Source organism: Gadus morhua, chromosome 16 (genome assembly GCF_902167405.1).
Source record: "Gadus morhua chromosome 16, gadMor3.0, whole genome shotgun sequence".
Taxonomy (NCBI): Eukaryota; Metazoa; Chordata; class Actinopteri; order Gadiformes; family Gadidae; genus Gadus; species Gadus morhua.
This window is the reverse complement of record NC_044063.1, coordinates 20,128,694-20,155,947: the sequence shown is the minus strand read 5'-3', so window position 1 is coordinate 20,155,947 and position 27,254 is coordinate 20,128,694. Positions and strand designations below refer to the sequence as shown.

At 42.9% G+C, this 27,254-nt stretch overlaps 1 protein-coding gene across 1 annotated transcript in view; it reads left to right on the top strand.

Moving 5' to 3' along the window:
- lsamp (limbic system associated membrane protein) overlaps positions 1-27,254 on the top strand; it is a 406,372-nt gene that overhangs the window by 230,689 nt on the left and 148,429 nt on the right. The window lies entirely within an intron of this gene.

The window sequence follows — 27,254 nt, the reverse complement described above, 5'->3', positions numbered from 1 at the left end:
ATTTAGTTAACAGCAGTTTATGCAAAGCGTTGCTATTTCATCTAAAGTCAAGACGGAGCAGTTGACATGAACGTCAATCAGACGCGTTTTGTCCTTGTTGTTCACATGTTATGTTTCGCACTTGGGAACCAAAACTACGTTAGCACGTGCTGGCATACAGAGCCACGATTGTTATCAAGTAATTGGGTTAGTGGACGTTTCTATGGCAGTTTTACTCTACAGAGGAAAGACGCAGTTAATAATAAACTGTTTGAATCTCACACAAATGTTCATGCGTCTTGAAAACACATTATTCCTCCTGATATTACTCAATGTATAATCTGAAATCTGCCAAACCGAATTTATAACTATGTCCCTGTGATAGTTTGCCCATGTACAGCATAAAAGATAGAAAACTGACCATCAAAATGAAGGAAAAACTACACTACACTACATTAGACTCAATGTTGTCAGAGTAGATCAAACTCTTTAATAGTTAACCAAGAAGCGCTCTGGCCCATTGGAGCGTCTCTGTGCGTCACTGAGGGCTGTGTCTGGCCCGTGTTAAAACGCTGCAGCGCTTGCGTGTGATGCCCGCGCCCCCATTGTTGAGTCGGAACGCACCATTTTCAATCAGACCATCGTGAACTTTGAAACTCAAAACAATTCCATAATTCACAGAGCCTTGGGAGCGTTGCCGTCACATGTGCTCCACCCTACATTATTTATGACTCTATTTGCATCAGCTGCTTGATCTGGTTGTGCAACGCTGCACTTAAGTTAATGAGATCCCTGCGAAAGATTAGCAAGGAGCTCCCAGTGTAATAGCGGCAGGGCTGCGCTGCGGCGGCGGAGGAGTTTCAGGGAAATATACCCATTACAATCTCCCTCCCGTCTCACACTGGCGAACGGGCCCCTTTCGGCTTAAGTCGTTCAAATTGAATAATGATGTCAGCTAATATCATGCGTAAAGATGCCATCGCTCAGCTCCGCGTCTTGCAGAGGAACAGAAGCCGCCTCCAAGGGGACAAATGGTGTGTGTGTGTGTGTGTGTGTGTGTGTTTGTGCGTGTGTGTGTGCGTGTGTATGTATGTGTGTGAAAATGCTAATTGTATTTTCCCTAACACCCCAGTGGCTGCAGGACTTCGCAGGTAGAGTGCTGCTGTCTCACCTGATGTAGTGTGGGCGAATGGCTCAGATTAACTGGAGTCTCCTGCGAGTCATGTTGTGGTTAGTGCTGCTGGTAGAGGCCTTACTTCACAAATAATAAAAATACTGCCTGGGATATATTGGAAAATGTCATCGGGTACAGTTCTCTTCACTATTCATTGGAATTTAATAAGGTCTGGGTATTCAAGAATCGAAGGTAGAAACACAAACAGCCACACACTACTGTTGTCTGTAGAGAGAGAGGCCATAACCCCGCACACACAACCATGCCTCAAGATATTTGCAGGATTTACCAAATTGCAGTCCCCCAGTGTCAGTACTGCCCTGTTGCATTGTCCCTGGTTTGAACTGTTCCACCATACAGCACAGCAGAACCTCACCGAATGTCTGTTTAAACATTAAAAGCGGCTCTACCCTGCGGTTGAACACACCAATCAGGTGAAGAGGTCTCCAAGCAGGTATCAATGAACATAAACCCTGTGTAACCACACATACAAACAGTCTTTTCACGGGCTAAAGTTTGGACCAGTGTGATTCTTTGCAGCCAATGTTGTTCAGCCACATCTCTTTGGAGAGTGACTCATCTCAGGGGGCATCCTGGCACCCAGCCAGCGGGTCCTCTGTTTTCGAGGCCAGCCATCGCCCCCACCCCCCCGGGATCGAGGAGCGTTGTTCAAGGTCTTTTACGACTCTGGCCTCTTTTTGTGCATGTTCTCCCCGGGTTCACGCGGGGTGCTTCCACAACACATACATGCAAGATGACAAACACCGCTGCCCGCGACCAGGGCAAGTGCACTAGGAACTGGAGTCTGTTCCCTGGCGCCACACTGCTCCTGGCGAGGCAGGATGGATTAAATGCAGAGACTGAATGTCCCCACAGACATGAATGAAGTGTATCATCTTCTTCTATTGGTTTACCCATATGTACGCCTTACTCTAGTCTATAAAATGTTGGAAGGAAGAGGGGTCCCAAGGAAGTGATTGAGCATATTAGCTAGTGAGTATGTACATATTTAAGTATGTTACATTTGGAGACTTGCCTGAGGTGTTAAATAGAGTATAGAACAGGAAGGAAACACAGTGGGAGGCGGACAAAATATAAATGTATTTGTTTTGTGAGGGGTGCACAACTTGTAACCAACCAGGGGGAAAAAACCCAAGGTTGTTATCATGGGTGGCTGTGATAAGCGAATGAGTGACTCCCAGATGTAATTGGACCTTGGAATGACGGAGCTGAGTTTGCTGTTGCCCCCACACGGCCCACCCTTGGGTCCAGGGCAAGTCTGCCTTTAGGTCTTACTTCTGGACTTGTAATTATGTTTTATTTTGTTTTGTTTTTCGCTATAAAAGGCAGAGCTGGGCCACTCGCGGCCATCTGTTATGGCCAGTTGGTCATTGACAGGAGCAGAGCAGCGAGACTGGTCAACCTGCCTCTGCATTAACCTGATTAGAGTGATGTCCACCCCGGGTCCCCGAGGGGAACTGTGAAGACAGGCTCGCTGTGCACTGCTTCTTTAACACACACACACACAACCACACACACTCGCACACACGCAAATGCACACCTCTGCACTCGTGCATGCACAATTAGCCTATAGTAACACACACAGAAACACACATGCGAACACACAGAAACAAACATGTAAAGAGCATTTGTGATTTTCAGATTTGCTAATTGTCTCCATGCAATCTATTTGAGGGTCTGTTACCAATGCAGAGGTGTCTAGAAACAACATCGATGAGAGAAGGAACATGGAGCAGTGTATGTTCTGTCCATCTTTTCCTTTCACCCGGCGCTGAACCATCTCTGTATATTAGATTAAAAAAGTATTCTATCAAGATAAGTTTGAAACAAATCTCCAACTCCTAATATTATAATACCGTGCTTTATGTTATTCATTATTGATTGAGTCCACTGATGTGGTTTTGAGAAAGGATTAAGCCTTCTCTGTTCTCAGGCCATAGACATCTGAGTACTACCCGTCCTTTAATGTCATAACATTGTAATTATGTATTTGAAGTCAGTTGTTGATTTCAATTTCAATAATTTATAATTCATAATCTGCTATTATTAAAAATGTTCTATGTTGGTACGTATCTAGTTTGATCTAGTATGCTTCTCTAGCTAAATGATACTGGTTAAGCGTAAATTACGGCATTATCAGCAAATGTGGTTAATGGCTGGCTTGCTTCTTCAAACACGTTCCACACATGGCTCCATCCAGCAGTACCTAACCATATCTTACATGGAATCGAGGCAGGGCAGAGTTGGATTTAGTGTGCACAAAGGAAATATCTTTGAATGGTTTAACCCAGAAAAAAAGAGATTTCATTATATTTTGACAAATCCAGGCAGTATAAGAGAGAGATGAGTTCAGGGGATATAGGTGTGACCGTATGGCTTCATGGCACAATCTCCAGATCTTTCAACACATTTCCATCCAACAGAGAGAAAAAAGAGACCATTTAAATGCTCAATACTCTAGCGACTGCTAGAGTAAACAATAGGACCGATCGAGTATGTAAATGTTCTCTTAAAAAAGCAGTACGGGGTGTTTTGTAAGTGTGTTAAAGGACATTCCCTCAACCCCGAAGCGTCTGCAGGGTTAAGATAATAGGATGTGGCACACACTGTTGCTGGAAAGTAGCATGAGTGGTTTCCCTTTTGGTCATTGTTTTTTTCTATTGACATTTCAAGTGTGTAGAGCAGACATGGTGTCCATACACATTGATACTAATGTGCAAACGCTATCGTTTGGCTTCTCCTACGATTATTATTCAGACTGAGGCACAGGCAGATTCAGGTGGATCGTGGCTCTGCAAAATGAAAAGCAATCAATCAAACAGCCATCAAAACAACACCGTCAACAGCTAATGAATGGATTGGGCTGAATCTTTGAATCTTTGGAATCAGAATAAGGAATGCATGACTACACCATTTAGAGCTGATAGACATTTGTTGGATTATAAGGTGGTGAAAGTGTAGCATTCAAATTATATACGAATTGATTTAAACTGGAAATGGAAATGTATCACAGATTTATGGGGGAAGTAATTCTGAGGTAATTTTATTTCATTATGGTAAATTTATTGTGTGAAGAATAGTAAACGGGTGGGTTGTAAGGCTTTAGCGCTGTTGGAATGACATTCACATTTATAAAAATGATAGCATTTTTGTGTATAGCATTTATTCATTCTGCAATACCTAGGCCCAATTTTTTTTCAGAAACATTAAAAAAATAAACAAAAGGAATACAATCTGAAACTAATTGAATGCCAGTAAAGAACATCAATTAAATAATAGGATTGTGGGCAGTTTTGTCTGCACTAAATATACACAACGTCACATGACCATCCCAGCACATTTCCATGCCAATCCTGAAATTAACCTAATTTCATTAAGGAATGTTTGTCTTAAAACAAAATAATTCAATAATACCATGTGTTCTTTGTTTTTGTTCATATTCCTGACTTCCTCAAGTTGCTACGAAACGACCGGTGCATTCAGCTTCAGACAGAACACCAGACTGTTATGGGTCCTGGTGCAGCTACTGTGTTCCCTGTTGTATGTGTTAAGAGTGGGTCTTCAATGAACATGAGCCAGCGTCGAAACAAATAGTTCATAGCAACAGCAGATAAGACGCTATGGGCTCGTTAAAAACAACAATAACAACAAGATGGTGTTCCAAGCTACCTTCACAATAGCTATCAACTCATACTCACTTTATAAACTCACTATAATTAGGGGTTCCTATTGTTTCTGTAACGTTTTTTTTTTCCCTCAAATTCTGTAAAAGTCATACTCCAGCCTATACCGTAAATCAAAAACAATAATAACCCCCACTACCCATAAACCCAAATTGTGGTACTGCATCCAAAGGTGGCGCTATTTAAAAATATAGATGAACTAGGCTTACTTACTAGATTGACCTGGACTCAAAATTCTTTCATCATATTAATCTCTAAAATCAGATATTTTTCACCCTGGTCTTCTGCTCTAAAAATGTTTACTTTTCCCACAATTTCATAGAAAGGCCAAACATCCACAGTCTCAACCCATTTTGCCTATATGACCATATGGTAGTTATTTATTGTATAACTACCATACGGCTATCATTAGGTGAATTCCATAAACAGCGCAAGTTTTCAGATCTGTGCTCTTTTAAGAAAGCCCTTAATTCTCTTGTGAAATGTGTGCTTGTTGTTTTCTTGATGTGTGCTTATCAATCGACATTTTCACCATCTGAATGAGGCTTTATGCAGTTCAGGAATGTCAGTGGCTCAACGGGATAATGCCGTGTACTGGTGATCCTTAGGTTGAGTGTTTGAATCCTGATAAGAGCTTTATTAACAAGCTGAACATGACATTCTGTCATTGACACTCATTTAAGAAACACAACATTGAACAGCACCTAAATTCATCAGGCAATCAACATTCCGGCTCATTAGTTTCCAAGAATCGGTCTGCCAAGACAAGGACTCAGTATGGCATTAAGGGAAATTCTTTGTTAACCATTTTTCCTTCATTATTAACTCATATAGTCATATTTATATTTCTTCCGTTAGTGTTCTTGACTACAAATGTTTAATTTCCCCAGAATTTCAAAGATTTTTCAGGTATAGGCTTTGAAGAAAGCCCTTAATTCACTTGAGAAATGTGTGCTTTGAGTTTTCTGGATGTTGTGTGCTTATCAATATACTTTTTGACCATGTGAATGAGACTGCAGTTCAGGTTTAAAAGTGGAACATCTTTCCTTAAATATGACAAGTATATCTTATATTTATTCATCTTCCATTAGTGTGTTCTTGACTTTTAATTTTGCTCGGACCCCGTTAATCACCGCTTGCGGTTATATTCTTTATTTATTTTTCATTTGGTGTACAGTGTCGATTATCTGAAGACTGAAGGCGGACATGTTGAATGGGAATGATAAGCACCTCTCCACTAATATCATTCTTCCCTGCACACACAATAGGCCTTGTCTCCTGCCAGCCATTATATGAAAAGGTAAAGCATTGTATGAAGTACTCCTTTACGTCTGTTCCTGAAGGAGCTCTCTCCCTTCAGGTCATCTTCTATTGTTAGAAAGCCTTTTCCGTGTCCATGTCTCCTGAGTCCATTCAGTTGGATGGCTGACATAAATACACACACATATTAAAGACACTAAAGCATTCATCGGTACACAATTCTGTTACATTACGTCCTGGCTCAAACGCATTGAAAAACATGTCACAGTAAAGTGGAAAAGGGATGGTTTTAATGACAGAAGGGTATAGGTTGCACCAGTGTTTCCCCGAGAAAATGTCTTAGTCAAGGTGGTCAAGGAGCGTGGGGTGGGGGGGGGGGGGGGGTTGTCTCCGTTTCAATTCCATTCAAAAAGCCTTATGGCCCGACCAATGTTGTTACAGTATTACTGATGCATTATTGATCTTTATTTTTTACACCTGATGGAAGTATGTTTTCTTTCCCTACAAGAGTTTTCTACTTTGTTAATACATAATAATTACAAATATTTATTAAAAAGAAAAATATATAAATATATACAATATACATTGGTAGTCTAGGCAGGGCCCTATTGTTGTTAAGGTTGTTCATTTTAAAAAACACAGGGACAGAGATTTACAACAGCATTTTGTATCATTAATCTTTTCAAGAACCTAATACAAATGCATACATTTTCACCAGCTAAAACCACATATAACCACGATCACAATAAACATCACTTTACAAATTGAAAAATAATCCAAAAAGTTGTTTTTTCAAGCATGGAGATGGTCATGAAGGGCCACAAACTCACATGCACATAAAAAACGAGTGCTCTCTCTTAACAACACAGTACTGGGGGAAACACTGGGTTACAGAATCATTTAAAAGTGGTAAAACACAGCCACTGTTCCGCCGAAACAACGCCTTTTCTTCTTGAGCAACGGGTGTTAAATTAGTGGAGATTAACTGATAAAGTGACAGCAGGGAACTGAATGAATACAGGGCAGTTGAACAGAGGCACTGCATTGTCTACCCTAGGTCACAAAATGCCATAAAGGGTCCTGCCACACTTGGCCTCTGAAAGGTCAGGCCTATGCCAATTGGTCGCTCCTTTCACTAGTGGCAGAAATCAGCAGTTGGTTTACAACATTAGAGACAGGGCTCTTTGTCTCTTTATCAGTTGTATATTTTCTTTACTATACACACATTTATCTATTCAACTACAGATATGTGTGTGGAATGCTGGTTTATCCATCTCATCAGATAGATTTCTATGGGGATTTTGGGTGGTTTCTTTGTGACCCCATACACAACCACACCCTCTCTCAGTGTCTTTTCTTTCTCTCTTTTCTCTCTTTTAGTTTTCCTTTTAAAGATGTTTCTACATATAGACTAGAGATATATGAAGATAAAGATGGACACATATAGATATAGATATCTGTTTGTGGTAGTGTCTGTGCGTGTCTCTCTGTACTGCCTCTCTGTGTATTTAATAGTGTAGTCAGCAATTGAGATGAAAGCTGCCGATTGAATTTGATCCAAAGGATCTGCCAGTAGAACAGATACTGAGTGACGTATTTTCATTTTACTTCAAGTATGAGCACTGCACGCCCTGGAGACTAAAGAGTCAATAATAAAAACCCAAAAGGCAAGTTATTGTTTTGTGACATTCTGCCTCTGTTCGGTTGTCTCTGAATACACAAAGTCGAAAACGGTGGAAGAATATCCAATGCATATTACTCTTGTGATTTATCTGTGACAGAAATACATTCAGGAATACATTAGAGGAGGGAGAAATGATCCGTCATCAATGTATTACAGTGCATATCTTCCACTTCCACCCGGTCTAGAGTTATCTAGTACGACCATCGTTCTTAAAGTTCATGAATTCCTCTTTTCAAACATAGCATGATCATAAGAATTTCAGTTTGAGGCCTGGACACATCTGAGCATTTAGATACCCAATACTGCCCAATACACGCACACAAACACACGTTGTATTGTGCAGCCCAGAGCTTCACCACTGATCATATCACACAGCTGAAGGTAACGCTTTGTCTCAGAATGACTAAAGATAACGTTGTCCAGTGTTTATGTGTGTGTATAGCATGCAAACAGCAAACATGTGCGCTCACATCTCTGCATGTTTGTGTGAATCAGGGTCACCCCAGCTGTATATTGACCTTCCCTGTGTCATCCACGACCTTGTCTCTGTCCTTTGCCATCCTGTCTCGGTCCGAACACCTCAAAGATGCAGTGCATTGATCCCTCTTGGATTGACGCACAAATAGAGCTTGATACTCACGAGGAAAGATCAAAATGTGCAGTTTGTGACGTCTCTCTGTAGTCCACTGATGCGTTAGAGCGTTGGAACAAGCTGCACTGATGGAGGCGAGACTAGGAGGGTGGGAATTAATGTCCTACACAAATCTCTCTCTCTCTCTCTCTTTATATATATATATATATATATATATATATATATATATATATATATATAGAGCTGCAAACTCTCACACATTGAACTTGAGCCTCACGCATATCGACCCACTTCACACACTCACTCCACACCTCCTATTTCTTAATCTGTCAAATAACGCTCTCTTTAGCTGCATATTTCCAGCCTGCTTTGAAAACATTTTGGACAGTCCCCTAGTGCTTTAAATCAGAGTCTTTGAATTAAAAAAATCCAACATGTGGCGATTATTAGCCTTGTTAAAGGCTAATAATCCTTTTAACTACCTTGTTACTACCACGTATACAGTACCGGTTGTTAAATGTAGTTTAGAATTGCAAAGGCATGCAATTGCAAAAGCGGTTAGCCATTGATGGAAAGCTTTGCTCTGGGAGGCGACCTTAGCCTGGCTAACGCCAGACCTCATCTCAATGTAGATTGAGATGAGGTCTGGGAACCACACGTTCATTTTCTCGTATTTGAGGCATGGTTTACGATTGCCCAGAGCCGTTTATTGGGAGCTACGAATGTCTTTCATATGAGTCTGTACGTAGCTCATAGCCAATCAAAGTCTGTTGGTAGCAGGGCAAAGACATACTTTTTGATAATGAAAGAGTTTAACGCCGAAAGTTGCTATTTTTTCAAAATAAACTTGCGTTCTAATCTACTTAGAACCCTATCTCAGGCTGTATCGAAAGTTAACGCGTCTGCTGCCATTTTGGATCCGTAAACTACAAGCTTCGGTGTGTCTCATAGTCGTCGTCATCCTCTTGCTGTCCCTCCCCGTTCTGTGATTGGTTCCCTATCTCAGGCGAAAATCGGATCCATGGAATCCAGGCTGCCTAACAGCACGAAATGAAATCGTGCGCAAGACAGCATGGGCATACCCAAGCTAAGGTGACCTAACGTTTTTGTTTTTGCTATTTGGGCTACTGTAGGCTACATCTAAATATGTGTAGCCTACTATTCCTCCAAATTGTAATTTTAAAGTTTATAAATAAGTAGATGTCTGAAAAGTCAAGAATGGATAAATAACTCTTCAGTGTGTTTCTGGTGACCCTGACGGCCCCACAAACATGTGCCAAACAATTTCACTCCAAGGTTTTGGTTTTCTTAAAAGTTTGAGGCAGCCCTGAGTATTTATTTTTATATATATATATATATATATATATATATATATATATATATATAACTCTGCAGAAGCCCTGCCACATAGGTTATCATCACAGCTGGAGGGTCTACCTCTCACTGCTTGGCTCAGGGTCTACACACAAGCACACACTCACACTCACCCACAAACACAGAAAACGCGGGCACACACACACACACACACACTTTAAAAACCAACAGACACATAAAATGGCATGGCCTGTCTCAATGTTTTATTCACACATACAGAATCTCTTTTTTTTGTTTGCTCTGTTTATATGGGCTTTGTTGACTGTCTGCCTGGCTTTAGCAAGCAGCACCTCTCCAGGCATATGATGTTAAAAGTTAAACAAACCCATTATGCATTCAAACGACACACTTGCACATAGGCGCGTGCGCAAAAGCATTCATTTATTGTATCCGTTTTTTTCTTTACTACATGGATGTCACCCACATCATTTGTATATTTATAGTTATCTTTATGTGTTTATTATTATGCTCATGCACCGTGCAAAGGGAAAGGCAATAAAGGCAGGGTGCATTTTTCTATTTGCGCTTTTCAAGCATTGTCTTACATTTTGACACATGAATCCAACATTGTGTTGTACATTAAATTCTGAAAAAACCTGGTGCAGACCTCTCCAACTTCAAAAACTTCCTTCCTATATCCAATCTGCCCTTCATCTCCAAAATCCTGGAAAAGACAGTTGCCTCCGTACTCCGTTTTTACCTATCTGACAATTACCTTTATGAACAGTTCCAGTCCGGATTCCACCCACTCCATAGCACTGAAACAGCACTCATCAAATTCACCAACGTCCTCCTTATGGCAGCTGATTCTGGACTACTCACCATCCTCATCCTCCTGGACCTGAGTGCAGCCTTTGATACCATCTGTCACACCATGCTCCTCAACAGACTATCCTCCATTGGCATCACCGACACTCTGTTTGACTGGTTCACATCTTATCTTTCTGGCCGTACTCAATTTGTCCAACTAAAGTCTTTTAAATCCATCCCCTCCCCCGTCACCTCAGGTGTTCCCCAGGGTTCTGTCCTGGGGACCCTACTCTTCATCATTTACCTCCTTCCCCTCGGCAATATCTTCCACAAATTTGACATTAATTTCCACTGTTATGCTGATGTCACCCAGCTCTACCTCTCTACCAAGCCCTCGTCCACTCTCCCGCCCACTTTCCTTACTGATTGCATCTCTGAAATAAAAACCTGGTTCACCTGCAACTTTCTCAAACTCAACAGCAATAAAACAGAAGTTCTCCTCATCGGCACCAAATCAACCCAGACAAAACCTGACAGCTTTTCCATCACTATCGATAACACCTCAGTTTCCCCCTCCCCTCAGGTTAAGAGTCTGGGTGTCATCCTCGACAGCACACTATCATTCCAAGAAACCATCAATAATATCACCAGGTCTGCCTATTACCATCTACGCAACATCAACCGCCTCCGCCCATCCCTCACACCCCATAGCACAGCCATCCTTGTTCACACCCTGGCCACTTCCCGCATTGATTACTGTAACTCCCTCCTCTTTGGTATCCCCCTCAAGTCCATCCGTAAGCTTCAACTGGTCCAGAACTCTGCCGCTCGCATCATCACCAGAACCCCTTCCATTAATCACATCACTCCTGTCCTTCAGCAGCTTCACTGGCTGCCGGTCAAAACCCGCATCCATTTCAAGATTCTGCTCCTCACCTTCAAGGCCCTCCACAACCTCGCCCCTCAATACATTTGTGAACTCCTGCACACCAACACACCCAACCGCACTCTCCGGTCCTCTTCCATTCAACTCACTGTACCACCCGCACACCTGGTCACCATGGGGTCCAGGGCATTCAGCCGATCTGCCCCCCACCTCTGGAACACCTTCCCACCTGACATCCGTAACTCTGACACTCTCTCCACTTTTAAGTCCTGTCTAAAAACACATCTTTTTAAACTGACATATTCAATCTAGTTCATTGTCTCCCACCCATTTCACCCCACTTGTGTAAATTCTTTCAAATTATCTTCTTCTTGTGTTTTTTTATGATGTTGATTTTGTTTTTTAAACATTGCCCTGTAAGGTGACCATGAGTGCTATGAAAGGCGCCCTCAAATAAAATTTATTATTATTATTATTATTATAACATCGTGCCAAACAACACAACCCAAAGAATAGCCACCAAGATTATCAAAACGAAGAGCAGCCATCTTTAACAGAGCATGGGGATCGAGCACGGCACCCTGTCATTTCTCCCTGTGACTGAGACGCGAAAAGAGCACCCGATAAAGACATGAAAGGAGTGAATATCCTGAGTGACAGCTCGTGATTAGTGAAGAAAGCTCAGTGGGGGGTAGGTAGTGTCTGGTAGTATTTCTTCTACCAGCCGCCACCTCGCTGACAGGGTCATGCGCTCCATTGAAGGAGAGCCAGGCTGGATGAGCAGGGTATTGGCTGCTGCCTACCAGCCTGAGGTGTATTCTGGCTCGGGGTGTGTTTAGGGTGACCGGTTTTCCCGCTTTATGCGGGACTGCACAGACTCTTTTTTCTCCCACGCCCAACATAGTGAGACGATGTCCTGCATTTTGATCGGATTCTGGATTTCAAAAAACCCAAACCACCGCAGGACAAACTCTTTTCTGAAATGGGTCTTTTATACAATGGCTGTGAAGAAAGCAGGGAAGGCTTTTATCATGGGGCTGTGTTGGATGTCACTCATATGCGCAAATGCGGGTCAATTGCAGGGTTACCTGGCCCCGTCTTTGCTGCCTGCTGCGCTACACCCCATGCGGAAAATTGCCAGTCACTAAAAAGTAACAAGCTTTGCGGATTTCGGATAACACAAAGAAAACGAAATGCAGCTACGACAGAGACTGGGGAGCTACTTATGACTGGGTGAAGGCGATTTTCAGAGTTTACATTTTTGGATATCACAGGGGGCGGGGGGGGGGGGGGGGGGGGGATACGACGTGAAACTACAGTCACCTTAGGTGTGTTATATGCACTTACTGTATTGTGCGTTGTACGTCCTGGCACGTCAAAAATAGTGCTTAACATTTTGTAGCGTCTCATCCTAGCTTTCCTTGTTGTGTACGGGGATTCAGGGAATGGGTTAACCTAGCAACTGTAAGTGCTTGGCACTTGTTCTATGAATATCTTTACTGTACCGACAGAGATATATTATTGTTTCTCTTTCTTCTGACAAATGTACTTATTGTAAGTCGCTTTGGATAAAAGCATCTGCTAAATGCCCTAAAAGTAAATGTACATTCTATATGGAGGAAGCAGTCAGAAGCAGCTATTTTTGGGGGTGCCAAAGGCGGTGGGGGGGGGGAGGAAGTCATACTGGAACTGTAGTACTGGTAGTTGCTAGTGGATTTCTGCCGGTTGTACTGCCCCTAGAGCAGGTAGATGAGTAAAGCTTGGTACAAAGGCCAATTTAACTTGTGTTAACCCAGGCTGGCCTCGATGGCCGCTGGGGGGGTTTGCATAGACGTCTTTGCATGGGCAGTGTTTTGGACACTAACATCCATATCTTTAGATGGTGGAGGGAAGTGTAGACCCCAGAGGAAAGTGTAGAGGAACATGCCGTGAAGATGGAAATTCCACAAAGACAGCCCGCAGGTGTGTTTGACCCGGGACCACACTGCTGTGAGGCATTGATGCTATTACCACTCAGCTCCATGCTCCACAGTCCACAGTTAACGCTGCAGAGCACAGAGAAACACTATGCAGATCCTATTTTGTATCCATTGCATTAAATCGATGCACAAAATCCACACATTCATGCCATTTCTTTTTGAAGCCAAGTGATTATGCTTAACCAACACAATAGATGACCCAATAGAAGTACAAAAACGGATTAGGGCTATAGTAAGGACACATCATATGCATCACAAATCTAAAAGGAACAGGGGCTCTGGGCAGGTAACGTCTTTATTTACCTCGCCTCTAGGTACTCTATGCAACATTAAACAAATGCAGTATTCCTTATTATTTGATAAATCCTTCCTGGAAATGATGCAAAATGCCCCCGAAACGTCTGAGAGAGGAAGCAGAAAAAGCCCTTGTTTGATTGGTATTCGCTGCAGCACAAACATCACAAGTATTAACCATTATTACATTTATAGCAGGCAGTCCACAGTTGTAAACAAATGGAGGTGGTGGTGGTGGAGGCACTACCTGGATCACAGCTGAAGGCAGAAGGCAGCTCTGGAAGAAAGGCCTGCTTTAGTTCTTCTTTGCAGCTGGACTCCAGTGAGATTCCAGCCCTCACTGGAGTCCAGGAGAGCTGGACTCCAGTGACGGCTGGACTCCAACTCTCCTGGACTCCAAATACATGTTGTCCACAAGAGCTCCATGCTGCTTGTTCTAAGCTAACTATGCTATTTTCTCACTGTGCCTTCAAAATAATACTGAAGAAACTGGTGTAAAATTAAACTCAAATTCAAGTCCTGTTCTTTTTTGTGACGCAAGATCCAGGGTCCAGGTGTACATGATGAGCTCCTTCCTGTCAGCGCTGGATGCAGATGGATGTGTTGGATAGAGGATTAGGCCTTGTTCTGACACCTAAATGCCACAGGTGTCAGAATGGTGTGGCACGTTTCATATAGTACATTGCTCAATATAACTCTTTGTCAACGACTTGTGCTATCTAAAAAAACAAGATCACACGGCTGCCATGGGCATAACCCCCTAACACCAGCAACCCCCCCCCCCCCCCCCCCCCCTCCCCCCCCCGCCCTTGTCCTTCCTAGAACTCAGCCCCAGAACGATGGATACTTGATTTCTTAAGTGTTCGAATTGGAGCTGGGACATCAGGTTCATTTAACCGTAACCTCCCCACGGTCAACAACACCATGTGCAGGTGTGCATCAGGGCTTCTCGTTGTGCAAACCTATTAGCTGGACAAATCACTGATTCCCAGAAAAAACAATTACAAGGCTGAGATGTAGCTTGTGTGGTCTGAAGGGAAATGCACAAAGCAGCACACCCGGGGCCCCAGAGAGAGTGGGCTTCTAGCGTACAACCTGAACATTTGAGGGTCTCTCAGACCTGCCAGAGAGGCACCCGGATGCAGTTGGCATGGCCTTCACAGCTAGTCTCCTGTGCGATTGATAAATAAAGAGACAGAACTGAGAGGAAGAGCGCTTTCTCTGTCAAGGGAATTATTTTTCCCTTGACAGAAGTATAATGGAGACATGGGTTAATCGACTTATTCAGGAATTAAAGCTCCTAAATCTTACTCTCAATGGTTGAAACAAATTCATTCCCAGATGTTTTAAATATTTTTACGATTTGTGGCATTCCCTTCTCTTTCAATTATTCAAACTGCCCACAAAGTTTTGTCTGTGGCTATTAAAAAAAAAAAGGATCTGCCGAACAACAAATGGGAAAACGCGAACGAGACAGTTGTAATGATGAAAAGATAAATGTAAAAAAGAAGGGACTTTGGTGAGGGGAGGAAGGAAGGAGATAAAAATGGATCTAAACCACGTAGGGGGGGAATTGGAACCAGGAATGGACAACAACCCACTGCAATTAGTGCTCTCTGTTGTGCTTGGGTTCCTAATTAAGGAAACGGTGAACAGCATTGTGGGGATTGCAGAGTCGCCGACAAGGGCCAAGAGATAAGCCTGTGGCTCTCCAATCCTCCCCCCCTGAGAACAGGGAAGCCATAGGGAGACAATTGCTCTATTCATGCTGAAGGAAGGGAACAGAAATCTACATTATTCATCAATGGGAAGGAGAGAGGAAGACAGTTGGAGAGAGAGAGAAGGGGAATGAGAGGGAGGAGATTAAGGAAGGAGTGGGGAAAGTACAGAGAAAAAAGAGCTGGGGCAGTGAGATAAGATATGGAGGTGCAGTGACAAATTCTTTGTGCAAATGCTTTGAGGACCTGCGTGGGTTTGCATAATCCCACACTGCACATAGGTGTCAAGAACACAGTGACTGTACTGCAGTGCTGGTTCTAGAGGACCCATCTTGGAGTGTGGAGCTATTGAGGAGTTGTCCCTCACTTACCGACGGGTTAAACTCCACTTGGCACTGGCTGTGCGCTCCTCGATGGATGACCATGTAATTTAACTAAAGTGCTTTTGGCTCCTCACAGTTTTTTTTTTTTTTTTGCTCTTACCATTTTTGTTGATGTTCCGAAACCAAGCCTGGGGAGGTGTGTGTGTAAGTGTGAAAGTGTGAAACTGTGTAAGTGTGTAAGGGTGTGTGTGTGCGCGTGTGTTGTTGGATTATTTTACGAGTTAAGTGGTCTATAAAATATATGCTGAAACTTCCATGCCTCCTTTTCGTTGGAGCTTGTGCCATCGAAACATTCTCTTTCCAAAGGCTGGTTTTCAACGTGATGTCCAACCTAAACGACAGAATAGGTTTGTCAATATGACCCGAAACGACCCATATGTCTCCTGGTCCAGCTATCCACTGGCCCAAGAAAGAGCAAACGTCCTGTATTTCAATGTTGTCTGCCATACAGAATCGATGACATTCGTTATATCCTCTGTTTTATTTTCGGAAACTTCTGTCAGTGAAGGTATGTGATGTTTAGTTTGTTAGTAAATGCGTTTCGTTTTCTATCGTTGCCATTGTGAGTCATATGGACGTTGCTATGCCTGAGAGCCCGTAGCTTGCATGTTTTTTTAATCAATGTCCTTGTGTTGTGTAAAGGTACGGCCACACTGCACACGTTACGCGCGTCAGTGGTGTTGAAAATCGTCATTTTTGCATAGGGAACCATTGGTGTAGGCGCGTACATGCGTTACATGCGTTAAAGCGGCGCGTTAGGGGCGTTGCTGTGCGTTCACACCAAATTTGTCGCCCGTTCGCCTTGTCGCGCCACACATATCTTCATAATCTGTCGCTGTGCAAGTTTTGTCGAATTTGTCGAGCCACAACAAGATATCCACCATTGCATGTCTTTACCTTTTGTGGAAGAGGGAGAGACGTCCGAGGACCCGACGCAGTATATTCATAATATTGTAATGACCACGGAAGAGGCAGTGAATGAAGTATTGAATAGACAGAGATTTATTAGATAGGCCTACCTAATAAACCGTTGGAACACACAAGACCGGAAACATAGCAACGCCGGTAAACAAACCCTGAGAAGCCCAATCCCTATGAGAGCTCCCCGCGCTACGGCCATCCGGAGGCGCACAGAGCTTTTGGCCGGGATATCATCTATACAAATATTATATTATATACTATTATATTATATATAGAGCTCCGGGAGTCGCAAACGGCAACATTCTCCTCCATGCTGCAGTTCACCCCGGACTTTGAGTCCGGCGGTTGAACCCTGATTGGCTGTTACGTTACACATGTGACTCAGTGGCCACGCTGTTGAACGCTGATTGGCTGTCATTACGCGAAATTCGCGTCAAAGTTGAAATATTTCAACTCGAGCTAATTTGTCGCGCCACAAATCCTCGTGAACACGCTCACCTGTGCACGGCGAAAGTGTGGCGCGACAAATGAAAACCTGTCGCCCCGTCGCGTTTGGTGTGAACGCACAGTTAGACACGGCATACGCACGTAATGACGCACATAAACGCGCCCAATGCACCAACGCGCAGAGTTCAAAAATTTGAACTTTTGACGCACCTACGCGTGACGCTTAGCCACGATAGCCAATCAGCGTGGAGCTTGACCCGACATCACTGGTAGAGAGTAACGAGTGACGCTTGCACAGACGCATATGGCGGACATCTTTATTCTGGGTGGAAATAGTAACATAGTTACGCCATTAAAAGCGCTACTGTAAACATTTTTTGCGAGAAATGTGCATTTTACTTTCATGATGTTCGCTCGGTGAATGTGAAGGTCAATAAAAACGTCGATTTTCTAGTGACCGAGGGAGGACATTTATGCAAACTACTTTGGGACGCACTAGAACATCGTGTTCTTGTGGTGCACAACAGGAGTTTATGTTTGCTTTGCTTCTGCCTATAAGCCTCCACAGCGCTACGTTGGTGTACATGGCCCCCTTTTGGCCCCCTGTTTCACTGAGTGATCCCACGGCGCCCCCTGGGTGGTGGTCTAATGGCCAAGTTCCTATCTCTCTCCATGGACCTTAGATTTGTTTGTTGCGATGCCTTTTATTTTCAATCCGTTTCAATGGCACATTTTGATGATGCTTTTTGCATCACTTCCTGTAGGGTAGAGCCCCCAAATTGAATATCATATGAGTCTTCGAGGCCCCTCTAGCTCTAGAGTCTCTAGCTCACTTCCACATGTCCTTGACCCCTAGGTCCCCTACTAAATACATCTCTTCCTGTAGGGATAGATAACAGTATATTATCTACTAATTTTAGTAAACCTACCGTCATCTCTATCTCACTATAAAGTCATTATGTGGCCTTTGAATAGTGTGTTTGCCTCACTTATTGTTTGTAAATGACCCCCATGTTGATCTTTTTTTTTTTTTATATCTGTCTGCCTTTTACTTTATCGATTGCATTTATGCTTCAAAAACATTTTAGAGATGTATTTATCTGTCAAAATTATCTTAATGGACAAATGTATTTAGAAGAGGAATCATTTGAACAGATTTATTTCAGTGGAAGAAAAGCAAACTTGAACTTCCTTTGTGCCCCACAGAAACACGTCGTCCTAATCCATCCGACTGAAGGATAACTGTCATCCCCCGGTCACTTTTTTATTTGGAAGACCATCATGAGTTACACAAAATAATAACAGCTTAGATGACTACACAACGCAAAGACATAGATTCAAGCAACATGCAATGTACTTGGTCTCAAGGCTAGCAGTTTCCATATGGATACAATATAAAAAGTTGCATTAACTAACAAGCTAAACATCACTTGCATTAATTGATAAAATACAAATGTATTGCTGGAAATGTTGTCAAAGTGCAATCTAATGCCAAAACTATCTCAAGTTGTTTTATTTTCCAATGAAAATGTCATCCACTTCGTTTTGGAAGACAGAATATTGAAATGTGTGACGTTTTGCTGTTGCTTCGGGAGGGGCCGCTGTACCAGTGAACGTTCATATGGGTCGTTCTGGTTCATATTGACTAACTGCCTGAACTGTCATTCAGGTTGGAGGCTGCTCATTTGGTAAAAGTCTGCATACCTGGGGGCCCTCATTGGACTGTTGTGTTTATCTAAACCCAGACATGTCTACAGCTTTTGGGACCAGAGATCTTTCTCTCCACCTGCCTCTGAACAGACCCCACCATCCCCCCCACAGGAATCCCTTGCGATCAATTTGCAGACTATGGCCTGGGGGGCCGCGCTACAGACGGACTGATATCCACCCCGCCTCGCAGGGCGTCCTCATCTACCAGCCGACACAGGGAAAGTTCACTTTACTGGAAATTGCTCCTCAAACGATTTTGAAGCGGACAACTCAAGCTGCGGATCAAAAAAAGAAAAATAATGTTAAGACCTACATGTCACACCAAGGGAAGTTCAAAGAGAGGCTGCCAATCAGAGGCTTGAAGAAGAAAAAAAAAACACCCCCCCTAATTTTCTTTCTCGGGTGCTGGTCGACTGGTGTCTGATCTTGGTTCGATTTGCTGCCATGTGAAGAGCTGTGTGTGGGAAGCTCTGACAGTAGGTTCAGTGTCAGCGTAAAATGCTGTGATCCACACAAAAACACACCAGGAACTACCAATATGGATGCCTGGACTAGATGGAGAGTTGTTGTTCAAGGTTTTTAAGGTGTGGAATATTATTCTTCAAAAATGATTTCCTCTTATTATTGAAAGCTCTGGGCACTGTGTTTATATTTTTGTTTAGTATAAAGTAGGAGGTTATTTGTGTAAAGGTGTGGAATGATATATAACACAGTCTCACCTTGATGCCCACATTCGTACAATTATTTAAACCATTTTACCATTCAGTAAAATCTATTTGCAATTTATTTTACCATTCATAAATGATTTGGCATTGCCTCACAGTGCATCTGCAGGATAGATACAAAGTCCAAGGGTCCAAATCTAGTTTAAACATTATCCTTGCTTCTTCTTCACCTTGTCGTATCCTCAAATATCTTTGTCTGGCTTGTTTACTCCTCCCCTTATTTTTCGCAAATAAATTGGTGACATATCTAACAACTCCAGTCTGAAGAAAGACCTCATCCTTGAGTATTTCCATGAGAACTGAACAGTAGGCAGAAGAAATGAACCTCCTTGCCAGGTTCTGGTCAAAAGCGGCCATTATTTACTTCCCCCTGCCTCCAGATTGAGGCGTCAGGGACAAGGAGGCGGTCTGGATCTCCATCTCTGAGCGAGGAGACGGATGACGGCGTGCCGCTAAGTGTTCAGGTCAAACCGTGGACCCCGATGCACGCTCACCGACGTTCGCCGTATGATTAGCCTCCCCGCACCGCAGACCGGGCGCCGCGCCGGGAGAATTTACATTGCCAATTGACCCAGACGAGATTAGTTTCCTCTCTCCCTTTCCATGTAATGCGTGATGTGAGCGGAGGAGTCATGCAGCAGTTCACAGGCCACCCTGGCTCACATCTGAAATCATGCAAGATTTCTCTTTGAATAAATTTTTATTTACTGTTCGGTTGATCGTTCTGCCGTCCTCCTGCTTGTATCTGCTTATAATAGGTTTGGAGTAAGGTGTCATCCCTATTGTCTATTGACATAGATAATAAGGTGAAACACCGTGCGTAGGCAGCAGTGCAACAATGAGTAGGCGTCTTTGTCTGTTGTTTGTGGCCTTGTTAAACTCATTAAGCATAAGTCAATGTGGCTTTTTATGCAAATGACTGTTGTTTTAGCTCCTCTCGCCCCAACTGATTGGTCATTTATGTTTACAGTTTAGCTTGGGAGCCAAATAGCTTTTGGCACACTGGCTCTTCATAGTTTGGATATGACATCAAAGTGGATGCTCACATACAGCCATTATCCACACAGTCCAATGAATGCATTGGTATAAACAAATACACCAACGCACACACACATAGATACACACACACGTACACAAACACCAAGCTATCATTACACTTTGTACAAAGACAAAGTTTTGTGTTTATGTTTTGGAAACCGATATAGATTGTCAGTGCCTTGTCTCTGTGCCTTACCTTTTTTGGCTCTTGTTTGAGGGGTTATATTTGGTTTAGTCAGAAAGTTGTTGGCTCTTTTTCCACAGGTAGGCATTGTGTCGGAGCAGTTAGACTTTCTTGTGAATGAAACACACATCACATATATCTTAATAGACAATAGACATCCCAAGGCAAGAATAGAGTTACACGGGTGATTAGTTGGGAAGTGTGACTGGCATTTCGTAAGTTTAACCTTCTGAGAAAGATTATTTGCCTTCATTTTTTTTATTTGCCCTTTACACAAGTCACTTTACCAGGCCTGAAACTCCTGGTGTTTACAAGTGAGAACACAAAGTTAGTAATTTAAAGGTTGACTTAAATTTTCAATATGTATTTGACGGCTTAGTCTAAACAGTTTCATGAATGTTATAGCTTTATAAATTAAATGTATATGTCTAACTTGGCAGCAACAAGTCACAAAGTGAAGCACACAGCATCACAAATCGAACCACCAAAGTCATATTCTGGTAATTCATCTCTTGACAGTATTAATCTTAAATAGGATTCTCTAAAGAATCTATTGAATCTATTTGGTTTGCAATGCAGGATATTTACAACTCAAATTTCGAAATATTGCCTATTGTTTATTTTTTTCGTGTAGCCATAATCAATACATATGCTTCTCTGATATGCTGACACAAAAAAGGTGTGTGGGGGAACGTGTGTTTGTGTCTGGGTATGTATCCCTGTATCTGTGGGTGTGTGTGTGTTTGCGTGTGTGTGTGTGTGTCTGTGTGTTTTTTGTGTGTGTGTGTGTACAGTACATGTGCATGCACATTCATATATACTGCTGAGTATGTTGCTGGCCCCCTTCTTTACTGCGCATCGAGCATTTTGCTAGCGAGACAAGGTTTTGATAGGAATGCCAGTGCAGATTATGCATGCTCTCCATTTCCATGAAGACAAGGAAAACACTCTATCTTTATTCTTTCGGCACACAAACGCACGCACACGCCCGCACACACACACACAGACACACTCAAACCCACACCCAAACACACTCTATTCCTTGTGTGCAGGTGCACTAATGCAGCCTCTTATCGTTTGACACAGACCTTATTCGGCGAGAATAAAAGCAATCCTGTGCGGGTCCAGGCTCGTTGATCTTCCATAGTCTTCAGCAGCACAAGATGCCACTTTGTTTTCATGCGGCCCTCGATACAGAACAGGGGAGGGAGAATCAACATTCCACTGCGGTTCTCCCTCTCTCCTCAAAGAAGAGTTGTTAACATCGCCTTGGCCTCGTAATTATTACGCATGGCACAGACCTTCTGTAGTTACTAGAAGTTACAGAAATGTGTGGTGGTATTTTTAAACGTCTTTTCCGGGGTGGTTTTCTGCCTTATTTATGGCTTGTTTACGTGTTCATTTGTTTATCCGTTTGATGACTTTAAAGCAAGCCCCAACATGGAGGTAATTGTCTGCTTCCTGATTTCCCTTTGAAGACCAAATGCATAAGAGTTCTTGAGAGGGATTATTCATGGTTTCCGTTAGACTTCATTATGCTGCTCTCCGGTGGATTCCAATAAAGCATGTGTCCCAAGGCGCATCTCTGTTACACTATTTCTCTAGCTGTTAAAATTAAGGATCTTCCTCTGTTTACCTCCTCCAAACAGACTCTGCTGCATTATTATTCATCTATCGCAGGCTCCCTCCTTGTAGCGGTTTCCAATGCTGCATCTGTCCATCTTCTTGATATTCAGCCAGAGGACTATAGCAACCCCACAGTGAAGGCAATGCAAGCGGAAATGTATGAGAAATATCTATTCACACTTCTTTTTCATTTTTGGTCGTGTGGTTTGAGCATGGCATCGTCCCTTGTCGGCGTACCTTTTGGTAGAGTCATAACTGAATACTTTGGGGAAGAGGCAGGGGCACTTTAGTCACAAAACAAAACTGAGTCATATCTTACATGGCGTGAAAATAAAGTTTGTCTTTCTAAATAGTTAGACGGTGTTGTGTGTTTCCTAAAGGAACTGACACATCAGGGGAGAACGAGTCCTGCAGAGTGCAGAGTGAACTAGATCTGGACCACGGACAGCGACTCAGGCCCCTCGCTACACAGTTTGATGGGCTTCACCCTCAGAAGGACAGAGTACCCAGACATAGTTCGGTTTCGTAAAGCTGGTTATCTGGGCACAGAGTGTACATTTAATTGGCAAAGCCCAACAGATGTATTCATAACATTGTGTGAGGCGCTGGTTGAATGGTTTCCTTCGTCTGCAGTTTGTTATGGGAACTTTTTAAAGGTCGGCAATGGAAATATGTCCAAGGGCCAAAAACAAGTGCACAAATACATTGTGCTAACCCTAGATATGAACAGAAATGCAATATGGTTCATATCCCAAAAAAATGCATCACGCATGCTTTGCACAACTCTATGCATGGAAGAACATTTACCATTCTGCCTCAAATCACTTGATGGCTTACATTGTGTTGCTTATTCTCATTGAAGGCTTGGAAGAAATGGACAGGATGTTGTTTTGTCCTCAGTATCAGCCTTCTTTTTTAAAAAAACAATTATGATCACAGCTAGTTTTTCAAGTTTCATCAAGTGCAAATGGCTCCCGGTGCTTCTGTTTATCTAAACGTTGATCGTAACTTGCCCTCACACGGCATAGCTGTGTCGGAGCAAACGCCAGATAAAGATAGCCAGCTCACCCCGGCCTGCCTGTGCTCAGAGGGCTTCTTCATGATTTAGTAAGGCGTCACTTGGCTTGGTTTTAGGTGAGCCGCAGAGATTTTTAGTTTAAATGCAGAGAGGGAGCTTCATATGTTACAGAAGATTGGAGGGAAACAGAGCTTCACTTTTTTGGTTCGCCTCATTTTTTTCTAGTCCGGAAACCAGACGAATCTCACAAGCTCATGTTTAATTTGCTCTGCGGATAAGGTCTGGCTCCGCTCCCATACAAAAAGATTTCTGCCCGGTACATGATAGACCGGCCAATCACGATCATTCATCTCATATGAGGGGGGATAAATACGATGCCAGTGCAGAGCAGCGCCAAAGGGGCGTTTTCAACAAGAACAAAGATGGCTGCCGCTGACGTAGAAAGGTCTGTTGATTCAATCTAAACAGTTTTCAACAAACTGGACTGTATATTTTCAATAAAATAAAAACACACAACTTCCCTTTCCTTGCTGTGATTGGTTCCAATTGCATCCAGAGCCATGTTGGTCTATACCCGTTGGTGACGCCCTTTGGAAATTGAGAGGTTCCACACACTAATTGCAAGTCGTCTAGCGATGCCAGGCTAGTTTTGTTCGATTGTAGTTTAATGATCGTAAACATGGGGTTATTTTCACTATCTAATCATGATGCTACTGCAAAAATAATCGAATCAGACAGCAGCTGCTTATCTCCATATCTCCATAGTGATCCAAAGAAGATTTGGTTTGTTTGCATCCCAACATGCATTGTGTGTTTGGCCAGTGTGCAACACAGCTGCCCTGATGAGCAATTAAATCAATGCAGCCCCATATTTAAACAGCCTCACACAAACAACATGTCATAAAATATTCCTAATTAAAAACAAAAACGGCAGACAGTAAAGCATTGGTGTTGTTGTGCCCCAGGCTATAGCATGAAACATGGATCCGCCTTCTCCTCTCTGCTCTTCACTGCTTCATTCCAAGGAGTGACAGTGTACACCCCTCCCCATCATTACAGACCAATGCCTTTGTGGTCGGACTGAGAGATGTGTTCGTGAATATATTCGTTAGGTAACGAGCATGAAATCAGTCGGCATTCACTGCCGCTTTGGTGCATGCCTCATTATCCACTCCTTAACCCAGATGACCGTCACTTATTTTATAGTGGATGGCCATCTTCTCCATAACAACATGATAGTGTCACTAATGCTGCCCATGCACATAAGTGTCTGGAGATCTTGGCACAAAACTGACAGGGATTTTGCGCCTGGAAAGAAACCCATTCTCCTCTTTGCGACGAGATAAGAGATTCCAGAAGAGGGCAAGAATATAGTTGTATATCGACTATGTTGTATTATTGTTTTTGACAGTTATTATGTCCTTTTCCATGTCAAACGCAGAGAAAAGACGTTGACAAGCAGGGAGAAGATGCTCTACTGCAGGCCTTCTCTGCTGGAGTATTCCTGTGCTTTACTGTGTGATGGGGAGAAGAAGATTGTATAACCGGATGGAAAACAGGTTGAGCCTTTAACTGTTGTTTCTGATGGCAGTACTTTGTCTCATTATTCAATACAATAAAAGTGCTACTTTTGCATGTATTCCTGAATAAACAGAGACCCAGTAATTATGGCTTTGGTTGTTTTACCTAATTTTGCGAAGCGTACAATTTGTTTTTCGGATCCAATGAACCTTTGTTTGCCGAACGCTATTTCCGACTTGACAGTTGCATTAGGAGTTTTTTTCTGGTCTCATTATGGAGATCTGCAATGTCCAATAGTGAGGAAGAGTATGTGTATTGAAATCGAGTACCTTCTTTACAGCTCAGCAGGCTGAATCAGCAATTCTGTCTGAATCACAGTTCTCCAAAACAACTGTGGGTCTCCCACTAGCATGATAATAATCTTCTGTGTGTGTGTGTGTGTGTGTGTGTGTGTGTGTGTGTGTGTGTGTGTGTGTGTGTGTGTGTGTGTGTGTGTGTGTGTGTGTGTGTGTGTGTGTGTGTGTGTGTGTGGGTGTTAGCTCTCAAGTCCCAGGAAGGAGAAAGGGATCCCATGGCTTTTGTAAGGGATTGGTCAGAGTCACTCTCTCCAACCCCCTCCCCTCCCCCACCCTCCCCTCCTCTGAAACACCAAACAGGTTGCTATTACTCTCTCTCTCTCTTTCTCTCTCTCTATCTGTCCATCTCGCTCTCCCCCCTCTCTCACTCTGACTCCCTCTGAAATCATAGAAGGCTTTTGATAAATTCTCCCTCGAAATGCTGTTAACAGGCAACAGAAAAGCGATTCCTGTGGAAATCGGTATGCAAGGGGGGGGGGGGGGGGGGGGAGGGGGGGGCGACGCTCACTGCTCCTGCAGGACCCGACACAACCCTTTTTAAATTGGTCTTAATGCATCGCCTGGCTCATAAACCCTGAAATCGGACAGGAATTGCTGCAACTCTTTGCATTTCAGAGGCAAGTCACCAACCAGTGCTGGATACCAGGGAACAATGGCAGTAGATTTGCAGTTGCAACTAGATTGAGTCAATGCTTATTTCACTAATATTTGCTTGTGAACATCCCATAAATACCCATAATTCCTGTAAATTCCCCCGCCGATTCCCCATGTGTTATTATGATGGTGTATAACTTTATGTAAATCCCTCGTGCTTGTGTGTTTGGCCAATGGCGCCGCGAGCACCCCCTGTAATGTCAGTCTGCAGCGTCTGGCCGGCTGCTTAAAATGTGCTGACACTGAAGATAAAGCTTAACCACAGTGCTTTTCTATTTCTCTCCCTCGCTCTGACATATCTTGTTTGTAAAGGGATTATTTCTTCCTTTGCTCCCGGGAACAATTATAACATATTTAATTCAGATTAAGGGATGTAGGCTATTGATATGCAAGTCTAACGCTTAATTTGCATTTCAGTTAAGATGATCTATAATGTGAATGGTGTGAACAATGGCAAACCGATGAATAGCAAGTGCATGTGCCAGTTTAAGGAAGACTTTAGCTGTTTGTATGAACAACAATATGAGCGAGAACCATCTCAGAGGAGATGCTGAAAGAGATACATTGTGAATTCCAATGATACGCATTAGTATTAATTTATTTCCCTGAATCTAATAAAATGCTAAATGTGTTGCCTTAATTGTCACTTTGCAATTCATTAAGCATGTCTCCGGATGAGCATTAGATTTGGGTTTATTTAGCTCATACCTGATTGGCAAGAAGTGAAGCTCATTCTGCATTTGCATTCCTCATCAAGTTAAAGTCACACACCTTACTTTTTTTTTAAAAAACCTGCCTGCTTTGGCTAAAAAGGCAGTAATTATGTATGGAGCTATGGGTCTAGACGGAAACAGATTACGTCTGCTTAAGCTATTCATGGATTGGCTTCCCCGCATCTGGCCACCAGATTATGTTTGACCCACAGGATCAGCCCTTTTATTTTTTATTTTTTATCATTCGGTAGTAATTACAGTGGAAACGTGGATTGGGGGAAGCCAGACAACAACATTCAAGTATTCGGCCACACGTTCTGCGTTCTTCAATTAGTGCAAAATAGAATAGCACAGACGGGGGTCGATTAGAGTAGATTATGAATTTATACGTGACCCTGAACTTCTCTGAACTATAGGTTACTCGTTGTTGTTTTTTATGGTCCGAAGAGTTGTGTCTAACAAAATAGGACCTCAGGTGGTGCTGTTGTCCTGACAACGAGCACGCGAGCATCAAAGTATCGTGAAGAGGGCAGCAATGCGATTTGTGCTCGAGTGCTACATAAT